At 52.9% G+C, this 13,739-nt stretch overlaps 1 protein-coding gene and 1 long non-coding RNA gene across 3 annotated transcripts in view; one reads left to right on the top strand and one right to left on the bottom strand.

Annotated features, from left to right (window-relative positions):
- Positions 1–13,739, bottom strand: part of KCNQ4 (potassium voltage-gated channel subfamily Q member 4) — a 59,364-nt gene that overhangs the window by 28,852 nt on the left and 16,773 nt on the right. The gene's annotated exons all lie outside the window — the stretch shown is intronic.
- On the top strand, positions 6,117–9,579 carry LOC138419267 (uncharacterized). Its single transcript, XR_011248924.1, has 4 exons — positions 6,117–6,328; positions 7,957–8,113; positions 8,396–8,541; positions 9,195–9,579. It is a non-coding gene; the product is annotated as an uncharacterized lncRNA (long non-coding RNA).

Here is a 13,739-nt window from a genome sequence, read left to right as displayed (position 1 = left end):
GGAGCCTGGTAGGCTATAGTCCATGGGGTCGCAGAGTCAGACACGACTGAGTGACTTCACTTTACTTTTTCATCACAGCAGGAGCATGGGCTCCGAGTCAGAGACCCAGGTTCAAATTCCAGTCCTACAGTGTGTGTGACCCTGAGAAAGTCACCTTCTCTGAGCCAGTCTCATCATCTGTGAAGTCAGGGCAGATGGGGTGGGGTGCAGAGACATAGGAAGAGCAGGGCTCCACCTGGCCCTTCACACCTCCATGGGCTGGGCTCCCAGCCTGCTCGGAGGGCGGGGACAGGGCCTCAGCCCAGCGCCCACCCAGGGAGGAGGTAGGTGGCAGATGTCAGTAAAGGGTTTCGGATGAATGAGTGAGGAAGAGGCCTCCTTGGCCAGTTCCAGGCAGAAGCTGAGTCAGCGAAGACATAAGGCACAGTGAGAGGTGGGGGAGAGCACCAGCTCCTCGTGTTCAATAATTAACCACAGAAAACGCAGGTGAACTCAGTGCTACATCCACCAGGAATGGGCTCAGGGGCAGAAGGTCCTCCGGAGGTCATCGTATCCCATCCCCTCCTCTGGGAAGGGGTGCAGCCAAATCTTGATGGGCTTTCACCCCAGCCCTGGAGAGAAATCCTTCAGTCACATCGCTCGGCTGATCTCAGAGCCTCAGGTAATAAACGGGTCATGTTTGGGGTTTCACACTGAGTGTTTCAATAGTTTTTTTTTCCCTCAACATTATGTTTTCCATGTCGAGAGTTACACATCTCTAAAATGTCCACTTCACAATAGGTTAAGTGAAAAAAGCAGATTATAAAACCTTAAAGCAATGTGATTCCAACTGTTTAAGTATAGATGTTTTTTAATATATTAATACAAACCAAGAGTCAGCAGGGCTGGTCTCCGGATGGCAAAATTAAGAGTGATTTGGCTTTTGTTTTGCTTTCTGCTTATCTTCATTTCCTGATATTTTTAAAGAATAAACATGACTGTTCAGGTAACAAATTAATATCAGTTTTTAAATGCAGCAACTTCCCTTGTGATTCAGTGGCTAAGACTCTGCGCTCCCAATGCGGGGGTGGGGGGGGGGGGCGCCTGGATTCCATCCCTGGTAGGGGAACTAGATCCCACCTGCTATAACTGAGAGTTCACATGCCACAGCTAAGACCTGGCTCAGCCAAATAAATAAATAAATATAAACATTAAATATTTAATTCATTTCCTTAAACATACCAACAGGGGCAGGGGAGAACCCTTTAAATTCTGTCCCCACCCCTTTACCACAACAGCCTTGGCCATTTAGCAGGTGTGGGGGTGTGGCAGCCTCTGCCCCGAGTCCAGCTTGCCTGCCAACAGCCTGCTCAGCGTCTCTTCTCGGATGTCTAGAGGCCTTTCAAACCCAACATAATGTCCAAAAACAAACTCTCAATTTGCCCTAAAATCTCCCCATCTCAGGAATGGCACCACCTCCCATCCAGGGGCTCAGGCCAACGATCTAAGAGCAACCCTTGACTCTTCCTTTCCCTCACTCTCCACATCCCATCCTGTAGCAATTTCTATTGGCTCTAGCTACAGAGTTGTAGCCCTGGACTCACTAACCCCCATCATCTCACCCTTGACAGGTCTCCCTGCCTCCCCTCTGGCCCAACTGGAACCCTCCTCGGAGCAATCAGTATGATTTTCCTACAAAGCAAAGCCGGAAACTAGAACCCTCCTCAGAACTCTCCCCTGACTTCCCATGGCACTTAGAGGGCAGCAGTCACATTCCTCAGCGTGTCCAGCAAGGCTCTGCGAGATCCGGTCCCACCCGGCCTTGAACTTGATCTGCCTCTCTCCAGTTCCTCCATCAGGCACTCTACCTCCCTGCCATTCCTGGAACACATCAAAGGTTTCTCCACCTCCAGGCTTTGCACTTGCTCTGCTATTTCCTCTGCCTATTTATCGCTCCCATTCTCATGTAGATCTCTACTCAAACCTCTCCTCCAACTACCCCCTCCCCAGAGTAATGGCCCCATCCCCCCTCTCTCTCATCTGACTCTGCTTTATTCATTTTTTCATAGACTGAATAAATGCACAGCAAAAATTCAGCTTAAACAAATATCAAAACATTGTGTCACCAAAGTCCCCAGTTTGCACCCGCTGAAGAGGCTCCCAAAGCCCTAAGCACATCTATTGCCACCACACTGGGCTCCCCAGCAGCCTTCCTGAAAAGGGAAGAGAAGGTGAGTCTCCATCCTTGACCAGCTCCACTTAGTAGACGCTGTTTTAAAACCCCGTGAACTTCACCTCTCCAGCCTTCACACACTGGCAGGGGATTAGATGCTCAATACAGTTGAACAGATACATTTAGTCTGACAGCGAACATCTTATATTCCAGGCAGCTAAATAATTATCCCCATCTTCCAGATGAGGAAATGGGGCCCAGGGAAGGACATACTTACGCAAGATTGCTCAGTGCAGTCATGGCAGAGCTAGGGCCCTAGCTGCCGTGGCCTTCCTGAGGGGTCCTCACACAGATACCCACACTTGGGTCAGCAGAGGGAGATCATGTCTGGAGCTTAGAGGTGGAGGAGGCAGAGAGAAGTCACCCTGAGTTGGAGTCTGATTGTATCTGCCAGAACCAGTCTGTGACTTCATTCATACAACAAAGGACTGTCTAAGGATCGTCTCTGGCCCCCTTCTGAGGCTTCAGTTTCCCCATCTACAGAATATAGATGGTACACAGGAGCTGGCTGGCTGGGACTCTCTACAGTCTCCCCAGCAGAGAGGCCAGACTGGCAGCTACACACTGGAGCATCTTTGTCCAGCACGCCTAGCTGCAGCTCGGGCCCCCATTCTCCCAGCCAGTCAGGCAGAGCTGAGACTGGTGGGTGCTGCCAGATTGGTCCTCCCTGAAATGGTGACGTGAAAGTCACTCAGTCGTGTCCAACTCTTTGCGTACAACCCCATGGACTATACAGTCCATGGAATTCTCCAGGCCAGAATCCTGGAGTGGGTAGCCTTTCCCTTCTCCAGGGGATCTTCCCGACCTGGGAATCAAACCAGGGTCTCCAGCATTGCAGGCAGATTCTTTACCAACTGAGCTATCAGGGAAGTCCTCACTGGGGCTTATTGTGAGACCTATCGAGAGACTTTCTCCCCGACCCACCCATTCTGTGACTATGCCATTTATTCAGGAGGGCAGCAAGGAGATCAGGGATGAATAAGTGAATGTTTTCCTTAGATATATTGTTCTCAAAGTAGAGTGGGCAGCAGAATTACCTGGAGGGCTTATTCAAATACTGATTTCTGGGCCCCATTTCTAGAGCATCTGATTCAGTATGAAGTGGGGCCTGAAAGTATGCTTTCTACAAAATTCCTGGATGTTCTAATGCTGCTCCCCCAGGGACCACACTTAGAGAGTCACTAGGTTAGTGAATGGGAGGGGCTATGGCTGACTCAATTATTAGCCAGCTCAAGCCTTTTTATTATTTTTAAAATATTTATTTATTTATTTATTTATTTATTTGGCTGCACTGAGTGTTAGTGGCGGCATATGGAATCCTCAGTCTTCATTGCACATGTGGAATCTTTAGTTGCAGCATGTAGGATCTAATTCCCTGGCCAGAGATGGAATCTGGGAACATGGTGCTTAGCCACTGAACCACCAGGGAAGTCCCAAGGCCTTTTAAACAACTGTAATTGCTGCCTTTTCCCCTCACCCCAACACCCCTGTTTCCCTGGCCTTCCTCAAATTACTGCCAGGGAAACAGCCACAGAGCAAGGAGGAGGGGTAGGAAAATCCTTCTGGGGAGGTGGGTTTCATACTAACCTCATTTAACCCCAGTTCGCTGTATGACCCCATAACTGTGCCTCCTAGCCAAGGCTTCCTATTGGCCAGACACTGAGCAGAGCCCTCCACGTGCATATTCCTAACCCCTCCTCCCAGCCCCACAGTCATCACAGCTCATTAGTGAGGAGGAAACAGGCTCAGAGAGGTGTGCAGTGATGGCTATACACCTCTGTGACTACATTAGAAACGACTGAATTGGGCACTTTTAAAAGGGACAGGTGGATGTGATATGTGAATTACATCTCAATAAAACTGTTGTTTAGAAGGAAAAGGGGATTTTCCTGGCAGTCCAGTGGTTAAGACTTTGCCTTCCAATGCAGGGGATGAGAGTTTGATCCCTAGTCAAGGAGCTAAGATTCCACATGCCTTGTAGCCGAAAAACCAAGACATAAAAGAAAACAGAAGCAATATTGTAACAAGTTCAATAAAGCCTTCAATAAAAAATAAATAAAAGGAAAAATGATTTTTTAAAAAAAGAAGAAGAAAGAAAGGCGTATTAGGTTGTCCAAGACCATAAGGCTGGGACCTGAACCCAAGTCCCCTTGGACACCACACCATAGTACCTCTCTGGGCCCCAGGCACCCTGTCTGCAGTATGAGGTGAGGAGTGTCAGTCTTAGGACTTCCCAGTGGTGGGGCAGAAGGGAAGGGTCAGCCGTGAACTCAGCTCCAGACTCTCTGGGGATGTCCCCGGAGAGGCAGATCCTCGGAGGCGGGAAAGACAGGGATGCAGAAGGTGGGAGGGCTGAGGGGGTAGAGTCAAGCAGCAGAAAAGATGCTAGCGCCTAACCTCTCAGAGCCACGTTCACTTAAGAAATGTTCTTTGCCATCTACACCTAGTCAGGTTCATTGTAAAGCCTGAAATGAATCATATAGGACTCTTCCCCAACCCAAGAAATTAACAACTGTAACATAGTGGTGACAAGATAAACAAGGGGATAACAATGTGCCCAGGGGTTGGGGGGAAGCTCAGGATGGCTTGAGCAGAGCCAAAGTGGAGGGATCCGTGAAGACTTGGAGGAGGTGACGAGGCCAGCTGGCAGTGCAGCAAGCAGAGAAAGCGGGATGTGTGTGCAGCAACAGAGATGTGGGAGCCCGTAGGCAGGCCAGGGCGGCCAGTACTGCCGGCAGGTAGGGGCCTCAAATGAAGGGGCAGAGGACAAGCCAGAGAGGGCCAGATCCAGGCATCCTCAGGCCCTATGAACGTGACCTGAAGGCAGTGGAGAACCACCGAAAAGGTCTTTGCTTTTTAAACACTTTCTTTACAAAAAGATTTATTTGGTTGGCTGTGCCAGGTCTTAGTTGCGGCATTTAGGATCTTTAGTTGGGCACTGGGACCTAGTTCCCTGACTAGGAATCAAACCCGGGTCCCCTGCATTGGAAGTGTGGAGTCTTAGCCACTGGACCACCAGGGAAGTCCCTGAAGAATTTTAAGAGGGAATGACATGGTCTGATTTGTGTTTTAGGACCACCACTCAGGGGCAGTAGGGAGCACGGATTACAAGAGGTGAGATTGATCAGGAAGAGCAACTAGGAAGCGCCACAATCATTCAGGTAAGAGATGCTGGTGGCAGCATGCAAGCGGATGGACTGGAGAAAGTAAGTAACATTTGGTGATTGATTGGAAATGGGACAATGAAAGAGAATGACTTATATTTCTGGTTTGGGGACTGGGTGGATGAAGGTGCCATGACATAACTGAGATAGGAGAGCCTCATGGAGGAGTAGATATGGGGGTGATGAATTCTGTGTTGGACATGTTGAGATGCAGAAGGCTGAGTAAACACTCTGGCTATGAAGGCAGAGACCTGAGCCGGAAATGTGGGTTTGGAGTACATCAAGGGAGAGATGGTGACCGAAGACAAGAGGCAAGATTGAGACAGTCCAGAGGGCATGTGGAAAAAGGTACAGGAGGACCCAGTGGATCCCCAGCAACTCAAAGGGAGGAGGGACCCTCCACCAGACTGGAAAGGAGCAGCGGGTGAAATGGGGGGGAAACCAGAAGACAGAGATGTCAAGCCAAGAGAAGAAAGTGTTTCAAGGAGGGAGTGGACAGCAGCGTCCAATGCTGCCAAAGAGGTCAAACAAGATCAGATCTGAAAAATGTCACTGGATTTGGTGACAAGTTGGTCACTGGGTACCTTGGCAAGGGCAGCCACAGACGGAGGGGAGCGCCAGAGCAGGTCTCAATGGGTTAAGAAAGGGAGAGGCTCAGTGACAAAGTAGAGACAGTGGAGGTTTAGCTATTTAAAGTTTAACTGCAAAGTGTAGAAGCTGCAGTCGGTAGCTGGAGAAACACACAGAGCACAGGGAATACGCCAGTGCTCTTTTCACTGTTGCTGTTTTAAGATGAGAGAGGCAGAGTGGAAGGAGCCAGGAGAGAGGGAGAAGTTAAAGATGTGAGAGAGACGGAGTGATCAATGGAATGACGTCTGCAGGGCGACTGGGAGGCTGGGATACAGAGCAGAAGTGCTGGTGCTGAGCAGAAAGGACCCAGCCAGTTTCTAAGGTGACAGGCGAGAAGGGGGAGAGGCCAGTTGGGAGAGGAGATCAGGGGTCAGATGGGGGAAGCCCAGAGATCCCTCATCAGGGGACTTGACTTTCTCTGGGAAGAGGAGGCCAGATCAACTTCTCAGTAGGGAGCAGGGTCTGTGGGGGTCTGAAGAGGTGGAGGAGGCTTGAAACCCCAGGTGTGGGGGATGGGAAAGGGAGCTGCCCAGGCCCTGGAGAGGGTCCAATGGGAACACAGGACCATCGTCCCCAAAGGTGAGAATGGGAGAAAAGACCCTGAACGTCGCAGGTGCTCTACACATGCATTTTTGGTTTGGGTTGGGTTGGGCCTTTTTTGATTTTCAGAGCTTGAGGAACCTGAGCGAAGAAGGAGCCTGTGTGGAATAATGGTCCCCCACCCCCACCCCCCGACCTCCTCACAAGGCCAAAGTAAATGCAGTTCCAGGCCCCAGTCCTCCCTTCCCCTAGGGCCTCCTTCCTTCCTTTCCTCTCTCCAGTGTCCCTCCTCCCAGACTGAGCCCTGCCAGGGTCTGCCGCCTGCCTGGCCACCAACTGGCTCTCTCCTTTCTTCACCTGGCTTGGGGAGGGGGCCGGGGTATCACCCTGCCCTTGTCCTCCAGACCAGGATCTCAGAGGCAAGGTTCTGTCCTCCCTGGGCTGGGGGACGCTGGGGCCAGTCTGTCCCCATTTATCCAAGGTTCCTGGAAGGCAGAGGTCATGTCCCCCACCACCTTCCAACAGAAAAGGGCTTCTTAAACCCCAAACCAGAGCTGATACTGCAAAAGGAACTTCAGCTAGGCCTGAGAGGCACTTCCTGACGGGGCTGCAGTGTGGTCCAGTGGCCCCAGCTCCTCTGGGGAGAACAGGCTCGATCTTTCTCTTGCAAGGGGATAAAGGGGAGGGGCAGTCAGCCAGGACCCAGAGCGAGGCTCTTTCCAAGAATCCTCAGGGGCTGGGACGAGAAGTTTCCCTGATCCAGCGATTCTAAATATGGCAAAGGGAGCAAAAGCACGTGACCCACACCAAGGCTGCTGCTGCGGCCACCACTTCTCTGGGCCAGAGGCCTGCGCTGGGGTTCAGGGCTAGGGGTGAAGCCTCCATGGGGCCTCAGTTTCCCCGTCTGCAGGGGAAGGTAGGGGACATCTCAGTGACAGCTAAAGTCCCTTCAGCCCCATATCTCTCCAGCCGCAGGGCAGAAGGGAAAAGGCCGGTCTTCAGCTAGTTCCAGAGTCTCTGAGGCTGTCCCTGGAGGGACGACAGCCGCCAGCGCATAGTACAAACTATGAAAAGCATGCGTCCTCTTGGAGGATCAATTAGAAAAGGCATTCCCTTCAGCCTAAAAAAATGATGAAAAGTTGACCCTTCCAAAATGACCTCATAAGAACCAGGCATCCATTGCTCTGGGCTGATGCACCTTTGAGCACAGGCTGGATTCAGCACCACTCTCCCTCTCAGAATGTGGGGCAGCCTTGGAGATGGCCCTGGAGAGGCCAACCCCATGTGGTACCACACGGCTTCGTGCCCCTCTCCTGGACATCAGGAGATGGACACTGGCCCAAGAAAGTCTTACCCCCAACCCCCGCCCCCATCTAGGTTGGGCTGAGCCAATCAGATTGTTTCTCTCAGGAATGGAATTAGGAACCACAGAAGCACATTGGCAGAGGTGCAGAGAGAAGTAGAGATGAGACTGCCCCTCCAGAGTCTCATCTCCCCCTCCCGACTCTGTAAAACCCAGATCTGCTTCCTGCCATGCAGCCTCTACGGATTCTTCCCTGTCCTTCTGGTAGGTGTTCTCCACCTCCACATGCCAATTTTTCTTGAGCCAGTGTGAAAAGTCTTGGTCCCACTGTGGGATGGAAGGTGGTGTCTTCTGGACAGGGTGTTTTAATGAGTCACAGCTTCATCCTCTCCCACTTGGATCGGCTCCACATCTCCTGTGTGTGTATGTGTGTGCTCAATCGTATCCGACTCTTCACGACCCCATGGACTGTAGCCTGCCAGGCTCCTCTGTCTATAGGATCTTCCAGGTAAGAATGCCGGAGTGGGTTGTCATTTCCTACTCCAGGGGATCTTCCCACCCATGGACTGAACCTGTGTCTTTTGCATCTCCTGCACTGGACGGTGGATTCTTTACCACTGGGCCACCTGGGAATCTCCTACTTGTTCTCCTGCCTCCCTCTCCCATGCCAGCCAGATGACTTGGCGCACCAGGTAAGAGCACTGAGCAACATATCAAGCAAGGGTGGGAACAAGGAAGGAAGAGGGGCTATCCATCTTTTCAGGGCTGGCCAGGCAGTGCAGACAACCCAAATAAACAGGGAGCACAGGCTCCTGAGCAGGAGGCCAGCGAAGTGAAAGCAAACTAAGGGGTGGAACACAGGCAGCCTGAATTTGGGAAATGAAAACAAGATGGTCAGTGGGAACTTCCCCCTGGTTCCACCTGAGCCACTCGTGTGAATTTGGGTGACTCAGTTTTACATGCTAAGCTTGGCATAAGATTTCATTTGAACAAAGGGCTTTCGTGCTTTTTTTAAAAGTGTGAAATCCATCAACTTGCAGGCTCAGGCCCAAGCACCTTAGCATGGTTGCAAAGCAAGCCCTTCCCCACCTGACTTTCCACACTCAGTGCCCTACCTGGCACATGATATTCCATTGTTGCGGCTCATTGTTCCTCCACATCAGCAAGCAGAGCCTTCTCCCGTCCTCACCTTTGCTCCTGCTGTATTTATCCCTCCTCCAACCCAGCTGGGTGAGTAGAAACCCCACCCTATGCTCCCTTAACCCCCCATTCCCACCTCTACACTCACCTCCATCATGGCTCAACATGTGAAAAGCACTTTTTGAGTCCCTATCTCCTCCCATAGACCGAGGGCTGGCGGAAACCCTGTCCTTCTCACCTTGAATGCCATGCTCCCAACTCAGAATGAGAGCTGGGTAAAAGGCTCCTGAAAGAGGGGACGAACCCCACCCTGGACCTCTGACTGGTACCACCCACCTCCTCTGTGTGGCTGCTTCCATCTCCACACCTCAACCTTCCCTGCAGCAGATAGGATTCAGCGGGAACCTGAGCAGGCAGCAACACCCAGGAACCACGAAGTCCAGAGCCACAGAGCATTCACTCACTCACTCACTATTTACAGAGTGCTCGCCACATGCCAGGCACAAAGATCAATAATGTCCTTGCCTTCTTGGAGCTTACATTCTCATGGGAAAGAGACAGATAATAAATAAATAAGACAGTGTCAAAAATGTCAGATGATGCTGGAGAAAAATGAAGCCGGAAAGGGGGACAAAGAACACTGGTGTGGGAGTCGGGAGCTGCTGTACAGAGGGTGGTCAGGGAGAGCAGCATTGAGAAGGTGACATTAGGGCAGAGGCCTGCAGGGAATGAGGTGGCGAGCCATGTAGGTAGGTGTCAGAGGAGAAGGTTCTGAGCAGAAGGAAAGGCAAGTGTGAAAGACCCGTCCAGAGGGTGCCTGGTGTGCTCCAGAACCATCAAGAGGGGAGTGCTCCCAGAGAGGAGTGAGGAAGTGGGGAGCGGTAGGCGGGGGAGGCAGGAAGCAGAGTATCCACTAGCTATCGTGAGGTTTGGGGCTTTTAGTCCAAGTGAGATGGGGAATTCTGAGCAGAAAATAGCGTGGTCTGACTTAGGTTTGCAAAAGACCACACAGGCTGTTGAGTGGAGAACAGACTATGGCAAGGTAAGGGGATGGGGGAGTGGGCTATGGCGTTTGCCCCTGCCTCGCGTTGAGAAGCTAATGGTATATAATCCAAGCAAGACATGATGGTGACTTGTACAAGGGGGAGTAAAGGTGACAAGAGGCAAGCTGATACTGACAATATTTTGTCACCAAAAGATCCCTTCAGTCCAGTTCGGTCGCTCAGTCGTGTCTGACTCTTTGCGACCCCATGAATCGCAGTACGCCAGGCCTCCCTGTCCTCTCTTTAGAAATGGGAAATTGGGTCGTAAGGTAATGTTTTTTCTTCTCTTTCCATGGAAGGACCCAGGCACCTACCCCTCATCCCCACCTTAAAATCTCCTTCCTCCGGGTGGCAGGCTGGCACCTGCCCCTGCCCTTCCTACTGTATGTGTCAGGGTGGCACTGGATTCAAGGATTACACAGGCTTCCAGCTGCTTGAGCCTGGCAGGGGTCAGAGTCACCTCTAAGAAGCTTCTGTCCTCTGAATCAGCAGAACTTGTGCAAAGGGGGAAGAGGGGAGGGAGGGAATAGTCAAAAGTGGGGAGAGAGCTGAGTCCCCGCCACTTGGTTCTCAGCACTCCCGGAGCAGAGGGCACCAAGAGCTGACAGGGTGGAACAGGAGCTTCGGGGAGGGCTGGGCCCCCTGGGGAGGATGACCTGGGGAGTCCTGCAGACTCAGCCATTGAGGATCTCATCCAGTGGGAGGCTGAGGGAGAATGATGGGAGAGGAGCATTCGGATGCCTTTGCTGCTAACAAGCAAAGCAGCATGCAAACTCGCAGGCCACACCTGGGGCTGTTGGTTACAGCTGCTGCTCGGAGAGCCATGCTCAGGGTGGGAACCCCAAATCCAGGACCAGCCAGACTGAATCCAGCAAGACTCTCTCCAATGGGCTCGGACAGCTGGGAAAGGCTTGCTGAGTGACATTGGCCTGTTCCACAGTTAAGATGGAGGGATGGCGAGAAGGGTCTTAGGCTTTAGGCTGGAAGCTTGGGTTTTAAGGGGAGAGGTTCTGACTGATTCAGAATCCTCTAAAAGGCAAGGGCCCGCACAGTGGCTCCGAGAAAGGGGTCAGGGTTGGGGGCAGCAGAAGGGGAGGCACAGGCTGTGGGCACAGCTAGAAACCTGGATCAACAGGCTCTCCATCCTGGCTCTGCCCCACTCGGCTGAGGGAGTGGGAAGCTGTATCTGAGTTTCAGTTACTCCTCAGGGAGAGGAGGGGGTTGAGGAAAGGTCTTCAAGAGCCCCCATTTTCTGCTGACCTATCTGGGACTGGTGATCTTAGCTTCGCAATGGGAGATGAATGAAGCTGCCCATCTTAAGGGACTTATAGAGTCGCTGGAAGTGGAGAGTCTTTTACATTTCATTTGCAGGGCACTCCTGTGTGTGGAAAGTCTAGAGCGACCTCCTTCAACCTCCGAAGTGTGTTAGCCGCTTTGCTGCTGCTGCTGCTAAGTCGCTTCAGTCGTGTCCAACTCTCTGCGACCCCACAGACGGCAGCCCACCAGGCTCCCCTGTCCCTGGGATTCTCCAGGCAAGAACACTGGAGTGGGTTGCCATTTCCTTCTCCAATGCATGAGAGTGAAAAGTGAAAGTGAAGTCGCTCAGTCGTGTCCGACTCTTCACAACCCCATGGACTGCAGCCTACCAGGCTCCTCCGTCCATGAGATTTTCCAGGCAAGAGTACTGGAGTGGGGTGCCATCGCCTTCTGCGGTTAGTCGCTCAGTGATGTCTAACTCTTTGCAACTCCATGGACTGTAGCCCACCAGGTTCCTCTGTCCACGGGATTCTTCAGGCAATAATACTGGAGTGAGTAGTCATTCCCCTCTTCAGAGCATCTTCCCAACCCAGGGATCTAACCTGGGTCTCCCGCATTACAGGCAGATTCTTTACCATCTGAGCCACCAGGGAAGCCCTTCAACCTCCAAAACTCCTCTATAATTGAATAATGATAGCAAGGAGGAGTCAGGGTAGATCAAAGCAGGACTTCCAAAAGCTCATTAACCACAGAAAGAGGGAAGAGGTTGGGGGAAGGGGACAGATTGCACCTCTAGTCCTGGCGCCCCCTCCTCCCCTGAGGAGGACAGAACTCTACACGTTTGAGAACCAAAAGAAACGAACCCCTACCAGGCTCAAGAACTCAGCCTTGGCTGCATGACCTTGAACAAGTGAACTGTCTCTCTCTAGGACTCAGTTTCTCCGTCTGTCTAATGGGGCCAATAATCCCTATTGCGGCAGCTTGGAGGCAGGGATCTGGCTCCCTTGAATCCCGCCCTGAGGGGTTGCAGAAAGACTTGGGTTCACTTCGGGACACGGAGGAGGCTGACAGCAGGCGGGGCTCCTTGGGAGAAGGAGGGGTTCCTGGCAAGGAGGGTTCCGGAGGGACTCCTCCCTCGGCACGGCCTCCCTCCCTTCCTTCCCGCTCCGGGGTCCGCGGGGCTGACCCGGGCTTGTCGGTGCGGGGAGGAGCTACTGGAAGGGGCGGGGCGATGTGGTGGGCGGGGCTCCAGCGGTCCCTGGAAGGGGCGGGGCGTCGCCGACACCCAGCACCGCTCGCGGGAGGGGCGCGGGCGGCGCTCTGGCTCAGGTTACCTCCCTGCGGCCTCCCCCGCCCCGCCGGCTTCTTTTTCCGTTTCCAAATTAACAATTGAAAACGCTGCGGCCTGAAAGGCGAGCAGCGGGCCAAGCGGAAAGTGTGAAGGTGCCGCCGCATCCCCGTGGACGGGGGCCGAAAAGGGGGCGCGACACCCTGACTGCCCACGGCTAGCCCACCCACTAAGGCCTCTTGCTGGGCACTGAGAGCCCCGGGACCCAGAGGTGCCAAGGCCCCTAAATCTGGTCCTGGACTGATCGGGCCCCTGGTACTGCTCTGGCCAGTGTTGTCGGACCCAGTGCCCAGACTCAGGGTGGTGCCAGCCCCCGAGGAGGATGGGGGGAGGCACTAGGGCTGGGTTACTACTCTCGAGGCTGAGTGCCCAGGAGGGGCATCCCGGTGCCAAGCAGCACCCTCATCGCGCCGTCCTTAAGGGCTCCCAGAGTCATACGTTCGCGGGAGAACTGATCAAACCAGGCATGTCACCTTACAGAGACTCAGTTTCCTCATCTGGCAAATGGGGAGGGAAGATACACGGACCATAGGGAGCTGGTCGTGAGGACTAAATTAAATGAGAGGAATCATGAGGCTGGTTGATAATGATGATATTGAGCCCTTGGCCCTCCTCCACCTCTACCCACAGCCAGAGGAGCTGTCTACCAATGGGGAACATTGGAGCTGACAGGTCTTTCCCTCCCCTCGATTCCTTGGGACTTCCCAAAGCCCCATGATAAAGAACTGAGGCCAGGAAGTTTCTTGTGAGGGGCTCAAAGTCACAGGTAAGTGAAAAAGACTAGGGCCTGAGCCCGGATGCTGCCCCCAGGCCCCCGGTTCATCATGGAGATGGGTGGTCCCTGGGGCTGGGACCATGGTTATTGAACCCCCCTCCTCAATGTTCTGAAGATGGGTGCCAGGTCAGCTGGAATGAATGAGTGGGTAATGGAGAGAGGCCCCACTCCTGGGCATCCAAGGGCATGGGCCAAAGAGCCAGAGGGGGAACATCAGGGAAAGATACAGTTTCTAGGCCCCAGCTCCCCATGATGTAAGCTCCATGAATGAAGCAACTTCTCTATCTTGTTCGCCACTCTTTCCCACACCTCACAAAGCTCCATGAA

Source organism: Ovis canadensis, chromosome 1 (assembly GCF_042477335.2).
Source record: "Ovis canadensis isolate MfBH-ARS-UI-01 breed Bighorn chromosome 1, ARS-UI_OviCan_v2, whole genome shotgun sequence".
Lineage (NCBI taxonomy): Eukaryota > Metazoa > Chordata > Mammalia > Artiodactyla > Bovidae > Ovis > Ovis canadensis.
The sequence above is the reverse complement of the archived record's forward strand: the minus strand, read 5'-3'. Positions and strand labels throughout refer to the sequence as shown.